The sequence below is a fragment of the Schistocerca piceifrons genome, unplaced genomic scaffold, assembly GCF_021461385.2.
Source record: "Schistocerca piceifrons isolate TAMUIC-IGC-003096 unplaced genomic scaffold, iqSchPice1.1 HiC_scaffold_1695, whole genome shotgun sequence".
Lineage (NCBI taxonomy): Eukaryota > Metazoa > Arthropoda > Insecta > Orthoptera > Acrididae > Schistocerca > Schistocerca piceifrons.
Genome location: NW_025727562.1, coordinates 1 through 25,344, shown reverse-complemented (window position 1 = coordinate 25,344; position 25,344 = coordinate 1). Strand labels below are relative to the sequence as shown.

General features: G+C 48.6%; 22 non-coding genes across 22 annotated transcripts; all 22 read left to right on the top strand.

The window, feature by feature from the left end:
• The first annotated feature begins 829 nt into the window (after positions 1-829).
• LOC124737289 lies at positions 830-948 on the top strand. Its single transcript, XR_007009639.1, has one exon. It is a non-coding gene; the product is annotated as a 5S ribosomal RNA (ribosomal RNA).
• Positions 949-1,963: 1,015 nt separating this feature from the next.
• LOC124737288 lies at positions 1,964-2,082 on the top strand. The gene has a single exon (XR_007009638.1). It is a non-coding gene; the product is annotated as a 5S ribosomal RNA (ribosomal RNA).
• A 1,014-nt stretch (positions 2,083-3,096) lies between these two features.
• On the top strand, positions 3,097-3,215 carry LOC124737287. The gene has a single exon (XR_007009637.1). It is a non-coding gene; the product is annotated as a 5S ribosomal RNA (ribosomal RNA).
• Positions 3,216-4,225: 1,010 nt separating this feature from the next.
• LOC124737286 lies at positions 4,226-4,344 on the top strand. The gene has a single exon (XR_007009636.1). It is a non-coding gene; the product is annotated as a 5S ribosomal RNA (ribosomal RNA).
• A 1,007-nt stretch (positions 4,345-5,351) lies between these two features.
• LOC124737284 lies at positions 5,352-5,470 on the top strand. The gene has a single exon (XR_007009635.1). It is a non-coding gene; the product is annotated as a 5S ribosomal RNA (ribosomal RNA).
• Positions 5,471-6,479: 1,009 nt separating this feature from the next.
• LOC124737282 lies at positions 6,480-6,598 on the top strand. The gene has a single exon (XR_007009633.1). It is a non-coding gene; the product is annotated as a 5S ribosomal RNA (ribosomal RNA).
• A 1,011-nt stretch (positions 6,599-7,609) lies between these two features.
• Positions 7,610-7,728, top strand: LOC124737281. Its single transcript, XR_007009632.1, has one exon. It is a non-coding gene; the product is annotated as a 5S ribosomal RNA (ribosomal RNA).
• Positions 7,729-8,735: 1,007 nt separating this feature from the next.
• On the top strand, positions 8,736-8,854 carry LOC124737310. The gene has a single exon (XR_007009657.1). It is a non-coding gene; the product is annotated as a 5S ribosomal RNA (ribosomal RNA).
• A 1,009-nt stretch (positions 8,855-9,863) lies between these two features.
• Positions 9,864-9,982, top strand: LOC124737280. Its single transcript, XR_007009631.1, has one exon. It is a non-coding gene; the product is annotated as a 5S ribosomal RNA (ribosomal RNA).
• A 1,016-nt stretch (positions 9,983-10,998) lies between these two features.
• LOC124737279 lies at positions 10,999-11,117 on the top strand. Its single transcript, XR_007009630.1, has one exon. It is a non-coding gene; the product is annotated as a 5S ribosomal RNA (ribosomal RNA).
• A 1,010-nt stretch (positions 11,118-12,127) lies between these two features.
• LOC124737278 lies at positions 12,128-12,246 on the top strand. Its single transcript, XR_007009629.1, has one exon. It is a non-coding gene; the product is annotated as a 5S ribosomal RNA (ribosomal RNA).
• Positions 12,247-13,253: 1,007 nt separating this feature from the next.
• Positions 13,254-13,372, top strand: LOC124737277. Its single transcript, XR_007009628.1, has one exon. It is a non-coding gene; the product is annotated as a 5S ribosomal RNA (ribosomal RNA).
• A 1,010-nt stretch (positions 13,373-14,382) lies between these two features.
• On the top strand, positions 14,383-14,501 carry LOC124737276. Its single transcript, XR_007009627.1, has one exon. It is a non-coding gene; the product is annotated as a 5S ribosomal RNA (ribosomal RNA).
• A 1,007-nt stretch (positions 14,502-15,508) lies between these two features.
• LOC124737275 lies at positions 15,509-15,627 on the top strand. Its single transcript, XR_007009626.1, has one exon. It is a non-coding gene; the product is annotated as a 5S ribosomal RNA (ribosomal RNA).
• A 1,012-nt stretch (positions 15,628-16,639) lies between these two features.
• LOC124737273 lies at positions 16,640-16,758 on the top strand. The gene has a single exon (XR_007009625.1). It is a non-coding gene; the product is annotated as a 5S ribosomal RNA (ribosomal RNA).
• A 1,010-nt stretch (positions 16,759-17,768) lies between these two features.
• Positions 17,769-17,887, top strand: LOC124737272. Its single transcript, XR_007009624.1, has one exon. It is a non-coding gene; the product is annotated as a 5S ribosomal RNA (ribosomal RNA).
• Positions 17,888-18,894: 1,007 nt separating this feature from the next.
• On the top strand, positions 18,895-19,013 carry LOC124737313. The gene has a single exon (XR_007009660.1). It is a non-coding gene; the product is annotated as a 5S ribosomal RNA (ribosomal RNA).
• Positions 19,014-20,026: 1,013 nt separating this feature from the next.
• Positions 20,027-20,145, top strand: LOC124737309. The gene has a single exon (XR_007009656.1). It is a non-coding gene; the product is annotated as a 5S ribosomal RNA (ribosomal RNA).
• A 1,015-nt stretch (positions 20,146-21,160) lies between these two features.
• On the top strand, positions 21,161-21,279 carry LOC124737295. Its single transcript, XR_007009645.1, has one exon. It is a non-coding gene; the product is annotated as a 5S ribosomal RNA (ribosomal RNA).
• A 1,015-nt stretch (positions 21,280-22,294) lies between these two features.
• Positions 22,295-22,413, top strand: LOC124737283. Its single transcript, XR_007009634.1, has one exon. It is a non-coding gene; the product is annotated as a 5S ribosomal RNA (ribosomal RNA).
• Positions 22,414-23,427: 1,014 nt separating this feature from the next.
• Positions 23,428-23,546, top strand: LOC124737271. The gene has a single exon (XR_007009623.1). It is a non-coding gene; the product is annotated as a 5S ribosomal RNA (ribosomal RNA).
• A 1,014-nt stretch (positions 23,547-24,560) lies between these two features.
• LOC124737311 lies at positions 24,561-24,680 on the top strand. Its single transcript, XR_007009658.1, has one exon. It is a non-coding gene; the product is annotated as a 5S ribosomal RNA (ribosomal RNA).
• The last annotated feature ends 664 nt before the right edge of the window (positions 24,681-25,344 follow it).

Below are 25,344 nucleotides of genomic sequence, written 5' to 3'. Positions count from 1 at the left end.
ACAAAACAGTACGAATCGGCAGATATGTTCTGAAATACGTCAGCGCCTGTTGTTGTGTAGCGGTGTACAATTCCTACTTCGATATGTAATCATAAAGTTATTCTTTAGTCGTCTCGTCTCGTCTCCTCATCTCCTGCAGACGTTTCTTGTGCTTGCGCTGTTATATGGGCCACGACCCGAGCGGCAGCGAGCGGCAGTCGAGCAAAGTCGGGACAAGTCGGGACGGGGACAGGGACAGCGATAGGAATGGTGCGAATGCACTGCAAATTACGCAAACATCTCGTCTGATGCGAGGAAGCTCACATCGCCAGCAGTGGCGCCCTCCAACAGGAACTTCCACACCCCGTACAGGCCATACGCCGGTCGGCCGCGCGCCAGCCATCCACTGGACACCAGGGACAAGATGCGTCTTCCGCGAGTGTCGAAGGCTGCACGCGCCAAGCGGATGACAGGAGGTGCAACGAGAAGCTGCGCGTCTCACACACACGGCGGCGCGCCCGCTAGTTCGGCAGTCGCTCTGCTGGCACGTCGGATTGCGGAAGGAAGTGCTTACAATTACAATTCTGTTCATGTTTTATGTTGTAAAGTTGTTACCTTGTAACGATGTAATGTTAATAAATAAATTTATAAAGCTCACAAAAAAAAAAAAAAAAACACGAAGCACGTCCTTCCGGCTCATAAGTTTTGGAACTCAGGATTGCGTTCGCGCTAACGTGACGAATTGTCAATAAAAAAAAAATGCGGCTGCTTTCGACCGAAAAGTAAGATTTTGTGTGTGTTGGGATAAGAACCGAATGCGAATTCTGCCATGCGCCAACATTATATGGGCGCCAACGGCCATACCATGTTGAGTACACCGGTTCTCGTCCGATCACCGAAGTTAAGCAACATCGGGCGTGGTTAGTACTTGGATGGGTGACCGCCTGGGAACACCACGTGCTGTTGGCTCCCCTTCATTTACTTTTTTTTTTTTTTTTATACCGCCCTCTTTCCATACCACCGTTGTGTTGTGACAAAGATTCTTGCTTAAGCATTTTAAACTACTGTAATGACCATAAAGTACGAAATTGCAGTAATTGTCTCAGTTTGAGGGAGAATGTGCTAACCAAGTTCGCCAGGAAGTCTTTGAAAACGACAAAACAGTACGAATCGGCAGATATGTTCTGAAATACGTCAGCGCCTGTTGTTGTGTAGCGGTGTACAATTCCTACTTCGATATGTAATCATAAAGTTATTCTTTAGTCGTCTCGTCTCGTCTCCTCATCTCCTGCAGACGTTTCTTGTGCTTGCGCTGTTATATGGGCCACGACCCGAGCGGCAGCGAGCGGCAGTCGAGCAAAGTCGGGACAAGTCGGGACGGGGACAGGGACAGCGATAGGAATGGTGCGAATGCACTGCAAATTACGCAAACATCTCGTCTGATGCGAGGAAGCTCACATCGCCAGCAGTGGCGCCCTCCAACAGGAACTTCCACACCCCGTACAGGCCATACGCCGGTCGGCCGCGCGCCAGCCATCCACTGGACACCAGGGACAAGATGCGTCTTCCGCGAGTGTCGAAGGCTGCACGCGCCAAGCGGATGACAGGAGGTGCAACGAGAAGCTGCGCGTCTCACACACACGGCGGCGCGCCCGCTAGTTCGGCAGTCGCTCTGCTGGCACGTCGGATTGCGGAAGGAAGTGCTTACAATTACAATTCTGTTCATGTTTTATGTTGTAAAGTTGTTACCTTGTAACGATGTAATGTTAATAAATAAATTTATAAAGCTCACAAAAAAAAAAAAAAAAACACGAAGCACGTCCTTCCGGCTCATAAGTTTTGGAACTCAGGATTGCGTTCGCGCTAACGTGACGAATTGTCAATAAAAAAAAAATGCGGCTGCTTTCGACCGAAAAGTAAGATTTTGTGTGTGTTGGGATAAGAACCGAATGCGAATTCTGCCATGCGCCAACATTATATGGGCGCCAACGGCCATACCATGTTGAGTACACCGGTTCTCGTCCGATCACCGAAGTTAAGCAACATCGGGCGTGGTTAGTACTTGGATGGGTGACCGCCTGGGAACACCACGTGCTGTTGGCTCCCCTTCATTTACTTTTTTTTTTTTTTTTATACCGCCCTCTTTCCATACCACCGTTGTGTTGTGACAAAGATTCTTGCTTAAGCATTTTAAACTACTGTAATGACCATAAAGTACGAAATTGCAGTAATTGTCTCAGTTTGAGGGAGAATGTGCTAACCAAGTTCGCCAGGAAGTCTTTGAAAACGACAAAACAGTACGAATCGGCAGATATGTTCTGAAATACGTCAGCGCCTGTTGTTGTGTAGCGGTGTACAATTCCTACTTCGATATGTAATCATAAAGTTATTCTTTAGTCGTCTCGTCTCGTCTCCTCATCTCCTGCAGACGTTTCTTGTGCTTGCGCTGTTATATGGGCCACGACCCGAGCGGCAGCGAGCGGCAGTCGAGCAAAGTCGGGACAAGTCGGGACGGGGACAGGGACAGCGATAGGAATGGTGCGAATGCACTGCAAATTACGCAAACATCTCGTCTGATGCGAGGAAGCTCACATCGCCAGCAGTGGCGCCCTCCAACAGGAACTTCCACACCCCGTACAGGCCATACGCCGGTCGGCCGCGCGCCAGCCATCCACTGGACACCAGGGACAAGATGCGTCTTCCGCGAGTGTCGAAGGCTGCACGCGCCAAGCGGATGACAGGAGGTGCAACGAGAAGCTGCGCGTCTCACACACACGGCGGCGCGCCCGCTAGTTCGGCAGTCGCTCTGCTGGCACGTCGGATTGCGGAAGGAAGTGCTTACAATTACAATTCTGTTCATGTTTTATGTTGTAAAGTTGTTACCTTGTAACGATGTAATGTTAATAAATAAATTTATAAAGCTCACAAAAAAAAAAAAAAAACACGAAGCACGTCCTTCCGGCTCATAAGTTTTGGAACTCAGGATTGCGTTCGCGCTAACGTGACGAATTGTCAATAAAAAAAAAATGCGGCTGCTTTCGACCGAAAAGTAAGATTTTGTGTGTGTTGGGATAAGAACCGAATGCGAATTCTGCCATGCGCCAACATTATATGGGCGCCAACGGCCATACCATGTTGAGTACACCGGTTCTCGTCCGATCACCGAAGTTAAGCAACATCGGGCGTGGTTAGTACTTGGATGGGTGACCGCCTGGGAACACCACGTGCTGTTGGCTCCCCTTCATTTACTTTTTTTTTTTTTTTTATACCGCCCTCTTTCCATACCACCGTTGTGTTGTGACAAAGATTCTTGCTTAAGCATTTTAAACTACTGTAATGACCATAAAGTACGAAATTGCAGTAATTGTCTCAGTTTGAGGGAGAATGTGCTAACCAAGTTCGCCAGGAAGTCTTTGAAAACGACAAAACAGTACGAATCGGCAGATATGTTCTGAAATACGTCAGCGCCTGTTGTTGTGTAGCGGTGTACAATTCCTACTTCGATATGTAATCATAAAGTTATTCTTTAGTCGTCTCGTCTCGTCTCCTCATCTCCTGCAGACGTTTCTTGTGCTTGCGCTGTTATATGGGCCACGACCCGAGCGGCAGCGAGCGGCAGTCGGGACAAGTCGGGACGGGGACAGGGACAGCGATAGGAATGGTGCGAATGCACTGCAAATTACGCAAACACCTCGTCTCATGCGAGGAAGCTCACATCGCCAGCAGTGGCGCCCTCCAACAGGAACTTCCACACCCCGTACAGGCCATACGCCGGTCGGCCGCGCGCCAGCCATCCACTGGACACCAGGGACAAGATGCGTCTTCCGCGAGTGTCGAAGGCTGCACGCGCCAAGCGGATGACAGGAGGTGCAACGAGAAGCTGCGCGTCTCACACACACGGCGGCGCGCCCGCTAGTTCATCAGTCGCTCTGCTGGCACGTCGGATTGCGGAAGGAAGTGCTTACAATTACAATTCTGTTCATGTTTTATGTTGTAAAGTTGTTACCTTGTAACGATGTAATGTTAATAAATAAATTTATAAAGCTCACAAAAAAAAAAAAAAAAAAAAACACGAAGCACGTCCTTCCGGCTCATAAGTTTTGGAACTCAGGATTGCGTTCGCGCTAACGTGACGAATTGTCAATAAAAAAAAAAATGCGGCTGCTTTCGACCGAAAAGTAAGATTTTGTGTGTGTTGGGATAAGAACCGAATGCGAATTCTGCCATGCGCCAACATTATATGGGCGCCAACGGCCATACCATGTTGAGTACACCGGTTCTCGTCCGATCACCGAAGTTAAGCAACATCGGGCGTGGTTAGTACTTGGATGGGTGACCGCCTGGGAACACCACGTGCTGTTGGCTCCCCTTCATTTACTTTTTTTTTTTTTTTTATACCGCCCTCTTTCCATACCACCGTTGTGTTGTGACAAAGATTCTTGCTTAAGCATTTTAAACTACTGTAATGACCATAAAGTACGAAATTGCAGTAATTGTCTCAGTTTGAGGGAGAATGTGCTAACCAAGTTCGCCAGGAAGTCTTTGAAAACGACAAAACAGTACGAATCGGCAGATATGTTCTGAAATACGTCAGCGCCTGTTGTTGTGTAGCGGTGTACAATTCCTACTTCGATATGTAATCATAAAGTTATTCTTTAGTCGTCTCGTCTCGTCTCCTCATCTCCTGCAGACGTTTCTTGTGCTTGCGCTGTTATATGGGCCACGACCCGAGCGGCAGCGAGCGGCAGTCGGGACAAGTCGGGACGGGGACAGGGACAGCGATAGGAATGGTGCGAATGCACTGCAAATTACGCAAACACCTCGTCTGATGCGAGGAAGCTCACATCGCCAGCAGTGGCGCCCTCCAACAGGAACTTCCACACCCCGTACAGGCCATACGCCGGTCGGCCGCGCGCCAGCCATCCACTGGACACCAGGGACAAGATGCGTCTTCCGCGAGTGTCGAAGGCTGCACGCGCCAAGCGGATGACAGGAGGTGCAACGAGAAGCTGCGCGTCTCACACACACGGCGGCGCGCCCGCTAGTTCATCAGTCGCTCTGCTGGCACGTCGGATTGCGGAAGGAAGTGCTTACAATTACAATTCTGTTCATGTTTTATGTTGTAAAGTTGTTACCTTGTAACGATGTAATGTTAATAAATAAATTTATAAAGCTCACAAAAAAAAAAAAAAAAAAACACGAAGCACGTCCTTCCGGCTCATAAGTTTTGGAACTCAGGATTGCGTTCGCGCTAACGTGACGAATTGTCAATAAAAAAAAAATGCGGCTGCTTTCGACCGAAAAGTAAGATTTTGTGTGTGTTGGGATAAGAACCGAATGCGAATTCTGCCATGCGCCAACATTATATGGGCGCCAACGGCCATACCATGTTGAGTACACCGGTTCTCGTCCGATCACCGAAGTTAAGCAACATCGGGCGTGGTTAGTACTTGGATGGGTGACCGCCTGGGAACACCACGTGCTGTTGGCTCCCCTTCATTTACTTTTTTTTTTTTTTTTATACCGCCCTCTTTCCATACCACCGTTGTGTTGTGACAAAGATTCTTGCTTAAGCATTTTAAACTACTGTAATGACCATAAAGTACGAAATTGCAGTAATTGTCTCAGTTTGAGGGAGAATGTGCTAACCAAGTTCGCCAGGAAGTCTTTGAAAACGACAAAACAGTACGAATCGGCAGATATGTTCTGAAATACGTCAGCGCCTGTTGTTGTGTAGCGGTGTACAATTCCTACTTCGATATGTAATCATAAAGTTATTCTTTAGTCGTCTCGTCTCGTCTCCTCATCTCCTGCAGACGTTTCTTGTGCTTGCGCTGTTATATGGGCCACGACCCGAGCGGCAGCGAGCGGCAGTCGGGACAAGTCGGGACGGGGACAGGGACAGCGATAGGAATGGTGCGAATGCACTGCAAATTACGCAAACACCTCGTCTGATGCGAGGAAGCTCACATCGCCAGCAGTGGCGCCCTCCAACAGGAACTTCCACACCCCGTACAGGCCATACGCCGGTCGGCCGCGCGCCAGCCATCCACTGGACACCAGGGACAAGATGCGTCTTCCGCGAGTGTCGAAGGCTGCACGCGCCAAGCGGATGACAGGAGGTGCAACGAGAAGCTGCGCGTCTCACACACACGGCGGCGCGCCCGCTAGTTCATCAGTCGCTCTGCTGGCACGTCGGATTGCGGAAGGAAGTGCTTACAATTACAATTCTGTTCATGTTTTATGTTGTAAAGTTGTTACCTTGTAACGATGTAATGTTAATAAATAAATTTATAAAGCTCACAAAAAAAAAAAAAAAAAAAAACACGAAGCACGTCCTTCCGGCTCATAAGTTTTGGAACTCAGGATTGCGTTCGCGCTAACGTGACGAATTGTCAATAAAAAAAAAATGCGGCTGCTTTCGACCGAAAAGTAAGATTTTGTGTGTGTTGGGATAAGAACCGAATGCGAATTCTGCCATGCGCCAACATTATATGGGCGCCAACGGCCATACCATGTTGAGTACACCGGTTCTCGTCCGATCACCGAAGTTAAGCAACATCGGGCGTGGTTAGTACTTGGATGGGTGACCGCCTGGGAACACCACGTGCTGTTGGCTCCCCTTCATTTACTTTTTTTTTTTTTTTTTATACCGCCCTCTTTCCATACCACCGTTGTGTTGTGACAAAGATTCTTGCTTAAGCATTTTAAACTACTGTAATGACCATAAAGTACGAAATTGCAGTAATTGTCTCAGTTTGAGGGAGAATGTGCTAACCAAGTTCGCCAGGAAGTCTTTGAAAACGACAAAACAGTACGAATCGGCAGATATGTTCTGAAATACGTCAGCGCCTGTTGTTGTGTAGCGGTGTACAATTCCTACTTCGATATGTAATCATAAAGTTATTCTTTAGTCGTCTCGTCTCGTCTCCTCATCTCCTGCAGACGTTTCTTGTGCTTGCGCTGTTATATGGGCCACGACCCGAGCGGCAGCGAGCGGCAGTCGGGACAAGTCGGGACGGGGACAGGGACAGCGATAGGAATGGTGCGAATGCACTGCAAATTACGCAAACACCTCGTCTCATGCGAGGAAGCTCACATCGCCAGCAGTGGCGCCCTCCAACAGGAACTTCCACACCCCGTACAGGCCATACGCCGGTCGGCCGCGCGCCAGCCATCCACTGGACACCAGGGACAAGATGCGTCTTCCGCGAGTGTCGAAGGCTGCACGCGCCAAGCGGATGACAGGAGGTGCAACGAGAAGCTGCGCGTCTCACACACACGGCGGCGCGCCCGCTAGTTCATCAGTCGCTCTGCTGGCACGTCGGATTGCGGAAGGAAGTGCTTACAATTACAATTCTGTTCATGTTTTATGTTGTAAAGTTGTTACCTTGTAACGATGTAATGTTAATAAATAAATTTATAAAGCTCACAAAAAAAAAAAAAAAAAAAAACACGAAGCACGTCCTTCCGGCTCATAAGTTTTGGAACTCAGGATTGCGTTCGCGCTAACGTGACGAATTGTCAATAAAAAAAAAAATGCGGCTGCTTTCGACCGAAAAGTAAGATTTTGTGTGTGTTGGGATAAGAACCGAATGCGAATTCTGCCATGCGCCAACATTATATGGGCGCCAACGGCCATACCATGTTGAGTACACCGGTTCTCGTCCGATCACCGAAGTTAAGCAACATCGGGCGTGGTTAGTACTTGGATGGGTGACCGCCTGGGAACACCACGTGCTGTTGGCTCCCCTTCATTTACTTTTTTTTTTTTTTTTATACCGCCCTCTTTCCATACCACCGTTGTGTTGTGACAAAGATTCTTGCTTAAGCATTTTAAACTACTGTAATGACCATAAAGTACGAAATTGCAGTAATTGTCTCAGTTTGAGGGAGAATGTGCTAACCAAGTTCGCCAGGAAGTCTTTGAAAACGACAAAACAGTACGAATCGGCAGATATGTTCTGAAATACGTCAGCGCCTGTTGTTGTGTAGCGGTGTACAATTCCTACTTCGATATGTAATCATAAAGTTATTCTTTAGTCGTCTCGTCTCGTCTCCTCATCTCCTGCAGACGTTTCTTGTGCTTGCGCTGTTATATGGGCCACGACCCGAGCGGCAGCGAGCGGCAGTCGGGACAAGTCGGGACGGGGACAGGGACAGCGATAGGAATGGTGCGAATGCACTGCAAATTACGCAAACACCTCGTCTGATGCGAGGAAGCTCACATCGCCAGCAGTGGCGCCCTCCAACAGGAACTTCCACACCCCGTACAGGCCATACGCCGGTCGGCCGCGCGCCAGCCATCCACTGGACACCAGGGACAAGATGCGTCTTCCGCGAGTGTCGAAGGCTGCACGCGCCAAGCGGATGACAGGAGGTGCAACGAGAAGCTGCGCGTCTCACACACACGGCGGCGCGCCCGCTAGTTCATCAGTCGCTCTGCTGGCACGTCGGATTGCGGAAGGAAGTGCTTACAATTACAATTCTGTTCATGTTTTATGTTGTAAAGTTGTTACCTTGTAACGATGTAATGTTAATAAATAAATTTATAAAGCTCACAAAAAAAAAAAAAAAAAAACACGAAGCACGTCCTTCCGGCTCATAAGTTTTGGAACTCAGGATTGCGTTCGCGCTAACGTGACGAATTGTCAATAAAAAAAAAATGCGGCTGCTTTCGACCGAAAAGTAAGATTTTGTGTGTGTTGGGATAAGAACCGAATGCGAATTCTGCCATGCGCCAACATTATATGGGCGCCAACGGCCATACCATGTTGAGTACACCGGTTCTCGTCCGATCACCGAAGTTAAGCAACATCGGGCGTGGTTAGTACTTGGATGGGTGACCGCCTGGGAACACCACGTGCTATTGGCTCCCCTTCATTTACTTTTTTTTTTTTTTTTATACCGCCCTCTTTCCATACCACCGTTGTGTTGTGACAAAGATTCTTGCTTAAGCATTTTAAACTACTGTAATGACCATAAAGTACGAAATTGCAGTAATTGTCTCAGTTTGAGGGAGAATGTGCTAACCAAGTTCGCCAGGAAGTCTTTGAAAACGACAAAACAGTACGAATCGGCAGATATGTTCTGAAATACGTCAGCGCCTGTTGTTGTGTAGCGGTGTACAATTCCTACTTCGATATGTAATCATAAAGTTATTCTTTAGTCGTCTCGTCTCGTCTCCTCATCTCCTGCAGACGTTTCTTGTGCTTGCGCTGTTATATGGGCCACGACCCGAGCGGCAGCGAGCGGCAGTCGGGACAAGTCGGGACGGGGACAGGGACAGCGATAGGAATGGTGCGAATGCACTGCAAATTACGCAAACACCTCGTCTGATGCGAGGAAGCTCACATCGCCAGCAGTGGCGCCCTCCAACAGGAACTTCCACACCCCGTACAGGCCATACGCCGGTCGGCCGCGCGCCAGCCATCCACTGGACACCAGGGACAAGATGCGTCTTCCGCGAGTGTCGAAGGCTGCACGCGCCAAGCGGATGACAGGAGGTGCAACGAGAAGCTGCGCGTCTCACACACACGGCGGCGCGCCCGCTAGTTCATCAGTCGCTCTGCTGGCACGTCGGATTGCGGAAGGAAGTGCTTACAATTACAATTCTGTTCATGTTTTATGTTGTAAAGTTGTTACCTTGTAACGATGTAATGTTAATAAATAAATTTATAAAGCTCACAAAAAAAAAAAAAAAAAAAAACACGAAGCACGTCCTTCCGGCTCATAAGTTTTGGAACTCAGGATTGCGTTCGCGCTAACGTGACGAATTGTCAATAAAAAAAAAATGCGGCTGCTTTCGACCGAAAAGTAAGATTTTGTGTGTGTTGGGATAAGAACCGAATGCGAATTCTGCCATGCGCCAACATTATATGGGCGCCAACGGCCATACCATGTTGAGTACACCGGTTCTCGTCCGATCACCGAAGTTAAGCAACATCGGGCGTGGTTAGTACTTGGATGGGTGACCGCCTGGGAACACCACGTGCTGTTGGCTCCCCTTCATTTACTTTTTTTTTTTTTTTTTATACCGCCCTCTTTCCATACCACCGTTGTGTTGTGACAAAGATTCTTGCTTAAGCATTTTAAACTACTGTAATGACCATAAAGTACGAAATTGCAGTAATTGTCTCAGTTTGAGGGAGAATGTGCTAACCAAGTTCGCCAGGAAGTCTTTGAAAACGACAAAACAGTACGAATCGGCAGATATGTTCTGAAATACGTCAGCGCCTGTTGTTGTGTAGCGGTGTACAATTCCTACTTCGATATGTAATCATAAAGTTATTCTTTAGTCGTCTCGTCTCGTCTCCTCATCTCCTGCAGACGTTTCTTGTGCTTGCGCTGTTATATGGGCCACGACCCGAGCGGCAGCGAGCGGCAGTCGAGCAAAGTCGGGACAAGTCGGGACGGGGACAGGGACAGCGATAGGAATGGTGCGAATGCACTGCAAATTACGCAAACATCTCGTCTGATGCGAGGAAGCTCACATCGCCAGCAGTGGCGCCCTCCAACAGGAACTTCCACACCCCGTACAGGCCATACGCCGGTCGGCCGCGCGCCAGCCATCCACTGGACACCAGGGACAAGATGCGTCTTCCGCGAGTGTCGAAGGCTGCACGCGCCAAGCGGATGACAGGAGGTGCAACGAGAAGCTGCGCGTCTCACACACACGGCGGCGCGCCCGCTAGTTCGGCAGTCGCTCTGCTGGCACGTCGGATTGCGGAAGGAAGTGCTTACAATTACAATTCTGTTCATGTTTTATGTTGTAAAGTTGTTACCTTGTAACGATGTAATGTTAATAAATAAATTTATAAAGCTCACAAAAAAAAAAAAAAAAACACGAAGCACGTCCTTCCGGCTCATAAGTTTTGGAACTCAGGATTGCGTTCGCGCTAACGTGACGAATTGTCAATAAAAAAAAAATGCGGCTGCTTTCGACCGAAAAGTAAGATTTTGTGTGTGTTGGGATAAGAACCGAATGCGAATTCTGCCATGCGCCAACATTATATGGGCGCCAACGGCCATACCATGTTGAGTACACCGGTTCTCGTCCGATCACCGAAGTTAAGCAACATCGGGCGTGGTTAGTACTTGGATGGGTGACCGCCTGGGAACACCACGTGCTGTTGGCTCCCCTTCATTTACTTTTTTTTTTTTTTTTATACCGCCCTCTTTCCATACCACCGTTGTGTTGTGACAAAGATTCTTGCTTAAGCATTTTAAACTACTGTAATGACCATAAAGTACGAAATTGCAGTAATTGTCTCAGTTTGAGGGAGAATGTGCTAACCAAGTTCGCCAGGAAGTCTTTGAAAACGACAAAACAGTACGAATCGGCAGATATGTTCTGAAATACGTCAGCGCCTGTTGTTGTGTAGCGGTGTACAATTCCTACTTCGATATGTAATCATAAAGTTATTCTTTAGTCGTCTCGTCTCGTCTCCTCATCTCCTGCAGACGTTTCTTGTGCTTGCGCTGTTATATGGGCCACGACCCGAGCGGCAGCGAGCGGCAGTCGGGACAAGTCGGGACGGGGACAGGGACAGCGATAGGAATGGTGCGAATGCACTGCAAATTACGCAAACACCTCGTCTGATGCGAGGAAGCTCACATCGCCAGCAGTGGCGCCCTCCAACAGGAACTTCCACACCCCGTACAGGCCATACGCCGGTCGGCCGCGCGCCAGCCATCCACTGGACACCAGGGACAAGATGCGTCTTCCGCGAGTGTCGAAGGCTGCACGCGCCAAGCGGATGACAGGAGGTGCAACGAGAAGCTGCGCGTCTCACACACACGGCGGCGCGCCCGCTAGTTCATCAGTCGCTCTGCTGGCACGTCGGATTGCGGAAGGAAGTGCTTACAATTACAATTCTGTTCATGTTTTATGTTGTAAAGTTGTTACCTTGTAACGATGTAATGTTAATAAATAAATTTATAAAGCTCACAAAAAAAAAAAAAAAAAAAAACACGAAGCACGTCCTTCCGGCTCATAAGTTTTGGAACTCAGGATTGCGTTCGCGCTAACGTGACGAATTGTCAATAAAAAAAAAAATGCGGCTGCTTTCGACCGAAAAGTAAGATTTTGTGTGTGTTGGGATAAGAACCGAATGCGAATTCTGCCATGCGCCAACATTATATGGGCGCCAACGGCCATACCATGTTGAGTACACCGGTTCTCGTCCGATCACCGAAGTTAAGCAACATCGGGCGTGGTTAGTACTTGGATGGGTGACCGCCTGGGAACACCACGTGCTGTTGGCTCCCCTTCATTTACTTTTTTTTTTTTTTTTATACCGCCCTCTTTCCATACCACCGTTGTGTTGTGACAAAGATTCTTGCTTAAGCATTTTAAACTACTGTAATGACCATAAAGTACGAAATTGCAGTAATTGTCTCAGTTTGAGGGAGAATGTGCTAACCAAGTTCGCCAGGAAGTCTTTGAAAACGACAAAACAGTACGAATCGGCAGATATGTTCTGAAATACGTCAGCGCCTGTTGTTGTGTAGCGGTGTACAATTCCTACTTCGATATGTAATCATAAAGTTATTCTTTAGTCGTCTCGTCTCGTCTCCTCATCTCCTGCAGACGTTTCTTGTGCTTGCGCTGTTATATGGGCCACGACCCGAGCGGCAGCGAGCGGCAGTCGGGACAAGTCGGGACGGGGACAGGGACAGCGATAGGAATGGTGCGAATGCACTGCAAATTACGCAAACACCTCGTCTGATGCGAGGAAGCTCACATCGCCAGCAGTGGCGCCCTCCAACAGGAACTTCCACACCCCGTACAGGCCATACGCCGGTCGGCCGCGCGCCAGCCATCCACTGGACACCAGGGACAAGATGCGTCTTCCGCGAGTGTCGAAGGCTGCACGCGCCAAGCGGATGACAGGAGGTGCAACGAGAAGCTGCGCGTCTCACACACACGGCGGCGCGCCCGCTAGTTCATCAGTCGCTCTGCTGGCACGTCGGATTGCGGAAGGAAGTGCTTACAATTACAATTCTGTTCATGTTTTATGTTGTAAAGTTGTTACCTTGTAACGATGTAATGTTAATAAATAAATTTATAAAGCTCACAAAAAAAAAAAAAAAAAAACACGAAGCACGTCCTTCCGGCTCATAAGTTTTGGAACTCAGGATTGCGTTCGCGCTAACGTGACGAATTGTCAATAAAAAAAAAATGCGGCTGCTTTCGACCGAAAAGTAAGATTTTGTGTGTGTTGGGATAAGAACCGAATGCGAATTCTGCCATGCGCCAACATTATATGGGCGCCAACGGCCATACCATGTTGAGTACACCGGTTCTCGTCCGATCACCGAAGTTAAGCAACATCGGGCGTGGTTAGTACTTGGATGGGTGACCGCCTGGGAACACCACGTGCTGTTGGCTCCCCTTCATTTACTTTTTTTTTTTTTTTTATACCGCCCTCTTTCCATACCACCGTTGTGTTGTGACAAAGATTCTTGCTTAAGCATTTTAAACTACTGTAATGACCATAAAGTACGAAATTGCAGTAATTGTCTCAGTTTGAGGGAGAATGTGCTAACCAAGTTCGCCAGGAAGTCTTTGAAAACGACAAAACAGTACGAATCGGCAGATATGTTCTGAAATACGTCAGCGCCTGTTGTTGTGTAGCGGTGTACAATTCCTACTTCGATATGTAATCATAAAGTTATTCTTTAGTCGTCTCGTCTCGTCTCCTCATCTCCTGCAGACGTTTCTTGTGCTTGCGCTGTTATATGGGCCACGACCCGAGCGGCAGCGAGCGGCAGTCGGGACAAGTCGGGACGGGGACAGGGACAGCGATAGGAATGGTGCGAATGCACTGCAAATTACGCAAACACCTCGTCTGATGCGAGGAAGCTCACATCGCCAGCAGTGGCGCCCTCCAACAGGAACTTCCACACCCCGTACAGGCCATACGCCGGTCGGCCGCGCGCCAGCCATCCACTGGACACCAGGGACAAGATGCGTCTTCCGCGAGTGTCGAAGGCTGCACGCGCCAAGCGGATGACAGGAGGTGCAACGAGAAGCTGCGCGTCTCACACACACGGCGGCGCGCCCGCTAGTTCATCAGTCGCTCTGCTGGCACGTCGGATTGCGGAAGGAAGTGCTTACAATTACAATTCTGTTCATGTTTTATGTTGTAAAGTTGTTACCTTGTAACGATGTAATGTTAATAAATAAATTTATAAAGCTCACAAAAAAAAAAAAAAAAAAAAACACGAAGCACGTCCTTCCGGCTCATAAGTTTTGGAACTCAGGATTGCGTTCGCGCTAACGTGACGAATTGTCAATAAAAAAAAAAATGCGGCTGCTTTCGACCGAAAAGTAAGATTTTGTGTGTGTTGGGATAAGAACCGAATGCGAATTCTGCCATGCGCCAACATTATATGGGCGCCAACGGCCATACCATGTTGAGTACACCGGTTCTCGTCCGATCACCGAAGTTAAGCAACATCGGGCGTGGTTAGTACTTGGATGGGTGACCGCCTGGGAACACCACGTGCTGTTGGCTCCCCTTCATTTACTTTTTTTTTTTTTTTTATACCGCCCTCTTTCCATACCACCGTTGTGTTGTGACAAAGATTCTTGCTTAAGCATTTTAAACTACTGTAATGACCATAAAGTACGAAATTGCAGTAATTGTCTCAGTTTGAGGGAGAATGTGCTAACCAAGTTCGCCAGGAAGTCTTTGAAAACGACAAAACAGTACGAATCGGCAGATATGTTCTGAAATACGTCAGCGCCTGTTGTTGTGTAGCGGTGTACAATTCCTACTTCGATATGTAATCATAAAGTTATTCTTTAGTCGTCTCGTCTCGTCTCCTCATCTCCTGCAGACGTTTCTTGTGCTTGCGCTGTTATATGGGCCACGACCCGAGCGGCAGCGAGCGGCAGTCGGGACAAGTCGGGACGGGGACAGGGACAGCGATAGGAATGGTGCGAATGCACTGCAAATTACGCAAACACCTCGTCTGATGCGAGGAAGCTCACATCGCCAGCAGTGGCGCCCTCCAACAGGAACTTCCACACCCCGTACAGGCCATACGCCGGTCGGCCGCGCGCCAGCCATCCACTGGACACCAGGGACAAGATGCGTCTTCCGCGAGTGTCGAAGGCTGCACGCGCCAAGCGGATGACAGGAGGTGCAACGAGAAGCTGCGCGTCTCACACACACGGCGGCGCGCCCGCTAGTTCATCAGTCGCTCTGCTGGCACGTCGGATTGCGGAAGGAAGTGCTTACAATTACAATTCTGTTCATGTTTTATGTTGTAAAGTTGTTACCTTGTAACGATGTAATGTTAATAAATAAATTTATAAAGCTCACAAAAAAAAAAAAAAAAAAACACGAAGCACGTCCTTCCGGCTCATAAGTTTTGGAACTCAGGATTGCGTTCGCGCTAACGTGACGAATTGTCAATAAAAAAAAAATGCGGCTGCTTTCGACCGAAAAGTAAGATTTTGTGTGTGTTGGGATAAGAACCGAATGCGAATTCTGCCATGCGCCAACATTATATGGGCGCCAACGGCCATACCATGTTGAGTACACCGGTTCTCGTCCGATCACCGAAGTTAAGCAACATCGGGCGTGGTTAGTACTTGGATGGGTGACCGCCTGGGAACACCACGTGCTGTTGGCTCCCCTTCATTTACTTTTTTTTTTTTTTTTATACCGCCCTCTTTCCATACCACCGTTGTGTTGTGACAAAGATTCTTGCTTAAGCATTTTAAACTACTGTAATGACCATAAAGTACGAAATTGCAGTAATTGTCTCAGTTTGAGGGAGAATGTGCTAACCAAGTTCGCCAGGAAGTCTTTGAAAACGACAAAACAGTACGAATCGGCAGATATGTTCTGAAATACGTCAGCGCCTGTTGTTGTGTAGCGGTGTACAATTCCTACTTCGATATGTAATCATAAAGTTATTCTTTAGTCGTCTCGTCTCGTCTCCTCATCTCCTGCAGACGTTTCTTGTGCTTGCGCTGTTATATGGGCCACGACCCGAGCGGCAGCGAGCGGCAGTCGGGACAAGTCGGGACGGGGACAGGGACAGCGATAGGAATGGTGCGAATGCACTGCAAATTACGCAAACACCTCGTCTGATGCGAGGAAGCTCACATCGCCAGCAGTGGCGCCCTCCAACAGGAACTTCCACACCCCGTACAGGCCATACGCCGGTCGGCCGCGCGCCAGCCATCCACTGGACACCAGGGACAAGATGCGTCTTCCGCGAGTGTCGAAGGCTGCACGCGCCAAGCGGATGACAGGAGGTGCAACGAGAAGCTGCGCGTCTCACACACACGGCGGCGCGCCCGCTAGTTCATCAGTCGCTCTGCTGGCACGTCGGATTGCGGAAGGAAGTGCTTACAATTACAATTCTGTTCATGTTTTATGTTGTAAAGTTGTTACCTTGTAACGATGTAATGTTAATAAATAAATTTATAAAGCTCACAAAAAAAAAAAAAAAAAAAAAAACACGAAGCACGTCCTTCCGGCTCATAAGTTTTGGAACTCAGGATTGCGTTCGCGCTAACGTGACGAATTGTCAATAAAAAAAAAAATGCGGCTGCTTTCGACCGAAAAGTAAGATTTTGTGTGTGTTGGGATAAGAACCGAATGCGAATTCTGCCATGCGCCAACATTATATGGGCGCCAACGGCCATACCATGTTGAGTACACCGGTTCTCGTCCGATCACCGAAGTTAAGCAACATCGGGCGTGGTTAGTACTTGGATGGGTGACCGCCTGGGAACACCACGTGCTGTTGGCTCCCCTTCATTTACTTTTTTTTTTTTTTTTATACCGCCCTCTTTCCATACCACCGTTGTGTTGTGACAAAGATTCTTGCTTAAGCATTTTAAACTACTGTAATGACCATAAAGTACGAAATTGCAGTAATTGTCTCAGTTTGAGGGAGAATGTGCTAACCAAGTTCGCCAGGAAGTCTTTGAAAACGACAAAACAGTACGAATCGGCAGATATGTTCTGAAATACGTCAGCGCCTGTTGTTGTGTAGCGGTGTACAATTCCTACTTCGATATGTAATCATAAAGTTATTCTTTAGTCGTCTCGTCTCGTCTCCTCATCTCCTGCAGACGTTTCTTGTGCTTGCGCTGTTATATGGGCCACGACCCGAGCGGCAGCGAGCGGCAGTCGGGACAAGTCGGGACGGGGACAGGGACAGCGATAGGAATGGTGCGAATGCACTGCAAATTACGCAAACACCTCGTCTGATGCGAGGAAGCTCACATCGCCAGCAGTGGCGCCCTCCAACAGGAACTTCCACACCCCGTACAGGCCATACGCCGGTCGGCCGCGCGCCAGCCATCCACTGGACACCAGGGACAAGATGCGTCTTCCGCGAGTGTCGAAGGCTGCACGCGCCAAGCGGATGACAGGAGGTGCAACGAGAAGCTGCGCGTCTCACACACACGGCGGCGCGCCCGCTAGTTCATCAGTCGCTCTGCTGGCACGTCGGATTGCGGAAGGAAGTGCTTACAATTACAATTCTGTTCATGTTTTATGTTGTAAAGTTGTTACCTTGTAACGATGTAATGTTAATAAATAAATTTATAAAGCTCACAAAAAAAAAAAAAAAAAAAAACACGAAGCACGTCCTTCCGGCTCATAAGTTTTGGAACTCAGGATTGCGTTCGCGCTAACGTGACGAATTGTCAATAAAAAAAAAAATGCGGCTGCTTTCGACCGAAAAGTAAGATTTTGTGTGTGTTGGGATAAGAACCGAATGCGAATTCTGCCATGCGCCAACATTATATGGGCGCCAACGGCCATACCATGTTGAGTACACCGGTTCTCGTCCGATCACCGAAGTTAAGCAACATCGGGCGTGGTTAGTACTTGGATGGGTGACCGCCTGGGAACACCACGTGCTGTTGGCTCCCCTTCATTTACTTTTTTTTTTTTTTTTATACCGCCCTCTTTCCATACCACCGTTGTGTTGTGACAAAGATTCTTGCTTAAGCATTTTAAACTACTGTAATGACCATAAAGTACGAAATTGCAGTAATTGTCTCAGTTTGAGGGAGAATGTGCTAACCAAGTTCGCCAGGAAGTCTTTGAAAACGACAAAACAGTACGAATCGGCAGATATGTTCTGAAATACGTCAGCGCCTGTTGTTGTGTAGCGGTGTACAATTCCTACTTCGATATGTAATCATAAAGTTATTCTTTAGTCGTCTCGTCTCGTCTCCTCATCTCCTGCAGACGTTTCTTGTGCTTGCGCTGTTATATGGGCCACGACCCGAGCGGCAGCGAGCGGCAGTCGGGACAAGTCGGGACGGGGACAGGGACAGCGATAGGAATGGTGCGAATGCACTGCAAATTACGCAAACACCTCGTCTGATGCGAGGAAGCTCACATCGCCAGCAGTGGCGCCCTCCAACAGGAACTTCCACACCCCGTACAGGCCATACGCCGGTCGGCCGCGCGCCAGCCATCCACTGGACACCAGGGACAAGATGCGTCTTCCGCGAGTGTCGAAGGCTGCACGCGCCAAGCGGATGACAGGAGGTGCAACGAGAAGCTGCGCGTCTCACACACACGGCGGCGCGCCCGCTAGTTCATCAGTCGCTCTGCTGGCACGTCGGATTGCGGAAGGAAGTGCTTACAATTACAATTCTGTTCATGTTTTATGTTGTAAAGTTGTTACCTTGTAACGATGTAATGTTAATAAATAAATTTATAAAGCTCACAAAAAAAAAAAAAAAAAAACACGAAGCACGTCCTTCCGGCTCATAAGTTTTGGAACTCAGGATTGCGTTCGCGCTAACGTGACGAATTGTCAATAAAAAAAAAATGCGGCTGCTTTCGACCGAAAAGTAAGATTTTGTGTGTGTTGGGATAAGAACCGAATGCGAATTCTGCCATGCGCCAACATTATATGGGCGCCAACGGCCATACCATGTTGAGTACACCGGTTCTCGTCCGATCACCGAAGTTAAGCAACATCGGGCGTGGTTAGTACTTGGATGGGTGACCGCCTGGGAACACCACGTGCTGTTGGCTCCCCTTCATTTACTTTTTTTTTTTTTTTTATACCGCCCTCTTTCCATACCACCGTTGTGTTGTGACAAAGATTCTTGCTTAAGCATTTTAAACTACTGTAATGACCATAAAGTACGAAATTGCAGTAATTGTCTCAGTTTGAGGGAGAATGTGCTAACCAAGTTCGCCAGGAAGTCTTTGAAAACGACAAAACAGTACGAATCGGCAGATATGTTCTGAAATACGTCAGCGCCTGTTGTTGTGTAGCGGTGTACAATTCCTACTTCGATATGTAATCATAAAGTTATTCTTTAGTCGTCTCGTCTCGTCTCCTCATCTCCTGCAGACGTTTCTTGTGCTTGCGCTGTTATATGGGCCACGACCCGAGCGGCAGCGAGCGGCAGTCGGGACAAGTCGGGACGGGGACAGGGACAGCGATAGGAATGGTGCGAATGCACTGCAAATTACGCAAACACCTCGTCTGATGCGAGGAAGCTCACATCGCCAGCAGTGGCGCCCTCCAACAGGAACTTCCACACCCCGTACAGGCCATACGCCGGTCGGCCGCGCGCCAGCCATCCACTGGACACCAGGGACAAGATGCGTCTTCCGCGAGTGTCGAAGGCTGCACGCGCCAAGCGGATGACAGGAGGTGCAACGAGAAGCTGCGCGTCTCACACACACGGCGGCGCGCCCGCTAGTTCATCAGTCGCTCTGCTGGCACGTCGGATTGCGGAAGGAAGTGCTTACAATTACAATTCTGTTCATGTTTTATGTTGTAAAGTTGTTACCTTGTAACGATGTAATGTTAATAAATAAATTTATAAAGCTCACAAAAAAAAAAAAAAAAAAAAAAAACACGAAGCACGTCCTTCCGGCTCATAAGTTTTGGAACTCAGGATTGCGTTCGCGCTAACGTGACGAATTGTCAATAAAAAAAAAAATGCGGCTGCTTTCGACCGAAAAGTAAGATTTTGTGTGTGTTGGGATAAGAACCGAATGCGAATTCTGCCATGCGCCAACATTATATGGGCGCCAACGGCCATACCATGTTGAGTACACCGGTTCTCGTCCGATCACCGAAGTTAAGCAACATCGGGCGTGGTTAGTACTTGGATGGGTGACCGCCTGGGAACACCACGTGCTGTTGGCTCCCCTTCATTTACTTTTTTTTTTTTTTTTATACCGCCCTCTTTCCATACCACCGTTGTGTTGTGACAAAGATTCTTGCTTAAGCATTTTAAACTACTGTAATGACCATAAAGTACGAAATTGCAGTAATTGTCTCAGTTTGAGGGAGAATGTGCTAACCAAGTTCGCCAGGAAGTCTTTGAAAACGACAAAACAGTACGAATCGGCAGATATGTTCTGAAATACGTCAGCGCCTGTTGTTGTGTAGCGGTGTACAATTCCTACTTCGATATGTAATCATAAAGTTATTCTTTAGTCGTCTCGTCTCGTCTCCTCATCTCCTGCAGACGTTTCTTGTGCTTGCGCTGTTATATGGGCCACGACCCGAGCGGCAGCGAGCGGCAGTCGAGCAAAGTCGGGACAAGTCGGGACGGGGACAGGGACAGCGATAGGAATGGTGCGAATGCACTGCAAATTACGCAAACATCTCGTCTGATGCGAGGAAGCTCACATCGCCAGCAGTGGCGCCCTCCAACAGGAACTTCCACACCCCGTACAGGCCATACGCCGGTCGGCCGCGCGCCAGCCATCCACTGGACACCAGGGACAAGATGCGTCTTCCGCGAGTGTCGAAGGCTGCACGCGCCAAGCGGATGACAGGAGGTGCAACGAGAAGCTGCGCGTCTCACACACACGGCGGCGCGCCCGCTAGTTCGGCAGTCGCTCTGCTGGCACGTCGGATTGCGGAAGGAAGTGCTTACAATTACAATTCTGTTCATGTTTTATGTTGTAAAGTTGTTACCTTGTAACGATGTAATGTTAATAAATAAATTTATAAAGCTCACAAAAAAAAAAAAAAAAACACGAAGCACGTCCTTCCGGCTCATAAGTTTTGGAACTCAGGATTGCGTTCGCGCTAACGTGACGAATTGTCAATAAAAAAAAAATGCGGCTGCTTTCGACCGAAAAGTAAGATTTTGTGTGTGTTGGGATAAGAACCGAATGCGAATTCTGCCATGCGCCAACATTATATGGGCGCCAACGGCCATACCATGTTGAGTACACCGGTTCTCGTCCGATCACCGAAGTTAAGCAACATCGGGCGTGGTTAGTACTTGGATGGGTGACCGCCTGGGAACACCACGTGCTGTTGGCTCCCCTTCATTTACTTTTTTTTTTTTTTTTATACCGCCCTCTTTCCATACCACCGTTGTGTTGTGACAAAGATTCTTGCTTAAGCATTTTAAACTACTGTAATGACCATAAAGTACGAAATTGCAGTAATTGTCTCAGTTTGAGGGAGAATGTGCTAACCAAGTTCGCCAGGAAGTCTTTGAAAACGACAAAACAGTACGAATCGGCAGATATGTTCTGAAATACGTCAGCGCCTGTTGTTGTGTAGCGGTGTACAATTCCTACTTCGATATGTAATCATAAAGTTATTCTTTAGTCGTCTCGTCTCGTCTCCTCATCTCCTGCAGACGTTTCTTGTGCTTGCGCTGTTATATGGGCCACGACCCGAGCGGCAGCGAGCGGCAGTCGAGCAAAGTCGGGACAAGTCGGGACGGGGACAGGGACAGCGATAGGAATGGTGCGAATGCACTGCAAATTACGCAAACATCTCGTCTGATGCGAGGAAGCTCACATCGCCAGCAGTGGCGCCCTCCAACAGGAACTTCCACACCCCGTACAGGCCATACGCCGGTCGGCCGCGCGCCAGCCATCCACTGGACACCAGGGACAAGATGCGTCTTCCGCGAGTGTCGAAGGCTGCACGCGCCAAGCGGATGACAGGAGGTGCAACGAGAAGCTGCGCGTCTCACACACACGGCGGCGCGCCCGCTAGTTCGGCAGTCGCTCTGCTGGCACGTCGGATTGCGGAAGGAAGTGCTTACAATTACAATTCTGTTCATGTTTTATGTTGTAAAGTTGTTACCTTGTAACGATGTAATGTTAATAAATAAATTTATAAAGCTCACAAAAAAAAAAAAAAAAACACGAAGCACGTCCTTCCGGCTCATAAGTTTTGGAACTCAGGATTGCGTTCGCGCTAACGTGACGAATTGTCAATAAAAAAAAAATGCGGCTGCTTTCGACCGAAAAGTAAGATTTTGTGTGTGTTGGGATAAGAACCGAATGCGAATTCTGCCATGCGCCAACATTATATGGGCGCCAACGGCCATACCATGTTGAGTACACCGGTTCTCGTCCGATCACCGAAGTTAAGCAACATCGGGCGTGGTTAGTACTTGGATGGGTGACCGCCTGGGAACACCACGTGCTGTTGGCTCCCCTTCATTTACTTTTTTTTTTTTTTTATACCGCCCTCTTTCCATACCACCGTTGTGTTGTGACAAAGATTCTTGCTTAAGCATTTTAAACTACTGTAATGACCATAAAGTACGAAATTGCAGTAATTGTCTCAGTTTGAGGGAGAATGTGCTAACCAAGTTCGCCAGGAAGTCTTTGAAAACGACAAAACAGTACGAATCGGCAGATATGTTCTGAAATACGTCAGCGCCTGTTGTTGTGTAGCGGTGTACAATTCCTACTTCGATATGTAATCATAAAGTTATTCTTTAGTCGTCTCGTCTCGTCTCCTCATCTCCTGCAGACGTTTCTTGTGCTTGCGCTGTTATATGGGCCACGACCCGAGCGGCAGCGAGCGGCAGTCGAGCAAAGTCGGGACAAGTCGGGACGGGGACAGGGACAGCGATAGGAATGGTGCGAATGCACTGCAAATTACGCAAACATCTCGTCTGATGCGAGGAAGCTCACATCGCCAGCAGTGGCGCCCTCCAACAGGAACTTCCACACCCCGTACAGGCCATACGCCGGTCGGCCGCGCGCCAGCCATCCACTGGACACCAGGGACAAGATGCGTCTTCCGCGAGTGTCGAAGGCTGCACGCGCCAAGCGGATGACAGGAGGTGCAACGAGAAGCTGCGCGTCTCACACACACGGCGGCGCGCCCGCTAGTTCGGCAGTCGCTCTGCTGGCACGTCGGATTGCGGAAGGAAGTGCTTACAATTACAATTCTGTTCATGTTTTATGTTGTAAAGTTGTTACCTTGTAACGATGTAATGTTAATAAATAAATTTATAAAGCTCACAAAAAAAAAAAAAAAAACACGAAGCACGTCCTTCCGGCTCATAAGTTTTGGAACTCAGGATTGCGTTCGCGCTAACGTGACGAATTGTCAATAAAAAAAAAATGCGGCTGCTTTCGACCGAAAAGTAAGATTTTGTGTGTGTTGGGATAAGAACCGAATGCGAATTCTGCCATGCGCCAACATTATATGGGCGCCAACGGCCATACCATGTTGAGTACACCGGTTCTCGTCCGATCACCGAAGTTAAGCAACATCGGGCGTGGTTAGTACTTGGATGGGTGACCGCCTGGGAACACCACGTGCTGTTGGCTCCCCTTCATTTACTTTTTTTTTTTTTTTTATACCGCCCTCTTTCCATACCACCGTTGTGTTGGACAAAGATTCTTGCTTAAGCATTTTAAACTACTGTAATGACCATAAAGTACGAAATTGCAGTAATTGTCTCAGTTTGAGGGAGAATGTGCTAACCAAGTTCGCCAGGAAGTCTTTGAAAACGACAAAACAGTACGAATCGGCAGATATGTTCTGAAATACGTCAGCGCCTGTTGTTGTGTAGCGGTGTACAATTCCTACTTCGATATGTAATCATAAAGTTATTCTTTAGTCGTCTCGTCTCGTCTCCTCATCTCCTGCAGACGTTTCTTGTGCTTGCGCTGTTATATGGGCCACGACCCGAGCGGCAGCGAGCGGCAGTCGAGCAAAGTCGGGACAAGTCGGGACGGGGACAGGGACAGCGATAGGAATGGTGCGAATGCACTGCAAATTACGCAAACATCTCGTCTGATGCGAGGAAGCTCACATCGCCAGCAGTGGCGCCCTCCAACAGGAACTTCCACACCCCGTACAGGCCATACGCCGGTCGGCCGCGCGCCAGCCATCCACTGGACACCAGGGACAAGATGCGTCTTCCGCGAGTGTCGAAGGCTGCACGCGCCAAGCGGATGACAGGAGGTGCAACGAGAAGCTGCGCGTCTCACACACACGGCGGCGCGCCCGCTAGTTCGGCAGTCGCTCTGCTGGCACGTCGGATTGCGGAAGGAAGTGCTTACAATTACAATTCTGTTCATGTTTTATGTTGTAAAGTTGTTACCTTGTAACGATGTAATGTTAATAAATAAATTTATAAAGCTCACAAAAAAAAAAAAAAAAACACGAAGCACGTCCTTCCGGCTCATAAGTTTTGGAACTCAGGATTGCGTTCGCGCTAACGTGACGAATTGTCAATAAAAAAAAAATGCGGCTGCTTTCGACCGAAAAGTAAGATTTTGTGTGTGTTGGGATAAGAACCGAATGCGAATTCTGCCATGCGCCAACATTATATGGGCGCCAACGGCCATACCATGTTGAGTACACCGGTTCTCGTCCGATCACCGAAGTTAAGCAACATCGGGCGTGGTTAGTACTTGGATGGGTGACCGCCTGGGGAACACCACGTGCTGTTGGCTCCCCTTCATTTACTTTTTTTTTTTTTTTTATACCGCCCTCTTTCCATACCACCGTTGTGTTGTGACAAAGATTCTTGCTTAAGCATTTTAAACTACTGTAATGACCATAAAGTACGAAATTGCAGTAATTGTCTCAGTTTGAGGGAGAATGTGCTAACCAAGTTCGCCAGGAAGTCTTTGAAAACGACAAAACAGTACGAATCGGCAGATATGTTCTGAAATACGTCAGCGCCTGTTGTTGTGTAGCGGTGTACAATTCCTACTTCGATATGTAATCATAAAGTTATTCTTTAGTCGTCTCGTCTCGTCTCCTCATCTCCTGCAGACGTTTCTTGTGCTTGCGCTGTTATATGGGCCACGACCCGAGCGGCAGCGAGCGGCAGTCGAGCAAAGTCGGGACAAGTCGGGACGGGGACAGGGACAGCGATAGGAATGGTGCGAATGCACTGCAAATTACGCAAACATCTCGTCTGATGCGAGGAAGCTCACATCGCCAGCAGTGGCGCCCTCCAACAGGAACTTCCACACCCCGTACAGGCCATACGCCGGTCGGCCGCGCGCCAGCCATCCACTGGACACCAGGGACAAGATGCGTCTTCCGCGAGTGTCGAAGGCTGCACGCGCCAAGCGGATGACAGGAGGTGCAACGAGAAGCTGCGCGTCT